The sequence below is a fragment of the Bos taurus genome, chromosome 24 (genome assembly GCF_002263795.3).
Source record: "Bos taurus isolate L1 Dominette 01449 registration number 42190680 breed Hereford chromosome 24, ARS-UCD2.0, whole genome shotgun sequence".
Classification (NCBI taxonomy): Eukaryota; Metazoa; Chordata; class Mammalia; order Artiodactyla; family Bovidae; genus Bos; species Bos taurus.
Window position 1 is genome coordinate 33,891,227 of NC_037351.1, and position 2,439 is coordinate 33,893,665.

Here is a 2,439-nt window from a genome sequence, read left to right on the forward strand (position 1 = left end):
CTGTACTAGTTTGCATTCCCACCAACAGTGTAAGAGGGTTCCCTTTTCTCCACACCCTCTCCAATATTTATTATTTGTAGACTTTTGGATCACAGCCATTCTGACTGGTGTGAAATGGTACCTCATAGTGGTCTTGATTTGCATTTCTCTGATAATGAATGATGTTGAGCATCTTTTCATGTGTTTGTTAGCCATCTGTATGTCTTCTTTGGAGAAATGTCTATTTAGTTCTTTGGCCCATTTTTTGATTGGGTCATTTATTTTTCTGGAGTTGAGCTGTAGGAGTTGCTTGTATATTTTTGAGATTAGTTGTTTGTCAGTTGCTTCATTTGCTATTAAAAATATGGAACGCTTCACGAATTTGCGTGTCATCCTTGCGCAGGGGCCATGCTAATCTTCTCTGTATCGTTCCAATTTTAGTATATGTGCTGCCGAAGCGAGCACATAAATAATGAATATTTTTAGACCGATATTTTTGTACAAATTTGAATGATTTAGACAACTTTGCAATGACTGGGTGTATGTATTTTAAGGGACTCATTTTTGCAAGTTGATTTCCAAAAAACTGTGTCATTTAAAATATTTCATTCACCACTCTACATATAATCATGAAGTACTTACTCTGTCTTACCGTGCAAGGCGATGGTGATGTAAGACGACCAAGAGCTGACTTTGAGTTCTAAGTGTGTACAGCCTAGCTGTGAAGACCAATATGTTAATAGATAAGTGCTGCAAAGCATTATGGGGGTTCTGTAGGCACCTGTGTGGGATGCGAGGAGTTGTATTGGGCCAAGAAATGTGTCTACTTTATCACCTAATAGAGTTTGATATAAAGTAGGCATTTAATAAATAATCACTGAAAGAAATCTAGAAGAAGGTTAAAGAAATGAATGTTTCGTCTATTTAGTGACTTCTTCAGAAGAAATTTCTTAGAGGGACCTATTATTTGAAGTTAGTATAACACTTAATCATTTACACATTCACTTAATAAATACCTTTTGGCAGTGTGCCAAGGATCATGATAAGTGCTAAGGACATCACTGCTACCGTGGAACTTGCTGCCAGGCATGAAAGACCAATAATAAACAAGCAATTAAAATAATGGAGGACGTATGCTCGTCTAAGAATATATGATAGGAGTGAGTCACTTGGTCTAGGGGCAGCTTCCCATGGGGAGTGACAGTTAAGGCACAACTTAAAGTGTACTTAAAAGTTAGAAAAAAAAGAAGAAAGTGAAAAAAATGGTTCTAGGCAGAGGCAGTCATATCATTTATCTATATGCAAATAAATGCTTTTCTAATGTTTGGTATGGCTTAAAGACAGTTTATTTGCTTACTTTCGCATTCCTTCTCCAAACAATGTGGTTTATATGGTTCTTGATTTCTTAAGCCTTTATGAATAATACAAAGGTATTATTATTGTGGATAGACTCACTAGAGAGTCTATCCACATTCAAATTTAATGGGACTTAATCCAAAGGGTTTTAATTGTGCTGCTCTAATACCTTTCTGTGTGATAAGCAATGCTGTATCCTTTCTATGGCAGAGGAAACCACTCAGCCTAGGTCATGTGTCCTTCAGCATGTCTGACTCCATCATGGGACCATCCCAATGAATTCAGATTTCTGATTGAGATGACCACCAAAAAAGTAAAATACACAGAATTTATATATATGTAAACTCTATCTTTCTGATTATTTAGAGAACTGTGAGCCAATGCTGTGGTCCAGGGCCTGGAGTTTTATTTTAATTGTGCATTATTGTTTAAAATAATGTTTTCGTCATCTAGAACTGAGAGGAAATGAGGTGTACTAGAGAAGTGTATTTCCATCTATTGAAATTGACCTCTTTTTTGGCATAAGACTTTTTACAAATCGAAATGTTTCTGAACATTAATAATTTTAAAATAAATTGCATGCTCTCAACGTTCTTCAGTAGCCTTTCTCAGTTCAGTTCAGTGGCTAAGTCGTGTCAGACTCTTTGTGACCCCATGGACTGCAGCACACCAGGCCTCCCTGTCCATCACCAACTCCTGGAGCTTACTCAAACTCACGTCCATCAAGTTGGGGATGCCACCCAACTATCTCATCCTTTGTCATCCCCTTCTTCTCCTGCCTTCAATCTTTCCCAACATCAGGGTCTTTTCAGATGAGTCAGTTCTTCACATCAATTGGCCAAAGTATTGGAGTTTCAGCTCCAGCATCACTCCTTCCAATGAATATTCAGGACTGATTTCCTTTAGGATGGACTGGTTGGATCTCCTTGCTGTCCAAGGGACTCTCAAGAGTCTTCTCCAACACCACAGTTCAAAAGCATCAATTCGGTGCTCAGTTTTTTTAAAAGTCCAACTCTCACATCTATACATGACTAGTGGAAAAACCATAGTTTTGACTATACAGACCTTTGTTGGCAAAGTAATGTCTCTGATTTTTAATAAGCT

The 2,439-nt window shown here is 37.6% G+C and overlaps 1 non-coding gene across 1 annotated transcript; it reads right to left on the reverse strand.

Annotated features, from left to right (window-relative positions):
* Positions 1-337: 337 nt before the first annotated feature.
* Positions 338-444, reverse strand: LOC112444227 (U6 spliceosomal RNA). The gene has a single exon (XR_003032481.1). It is a non-coding gene; the product is annotated as a U6 spliceosomal RNA (small nuclear RNA).
* Positions 445-2,439: the final 1,995 nt, after the last annotated feature.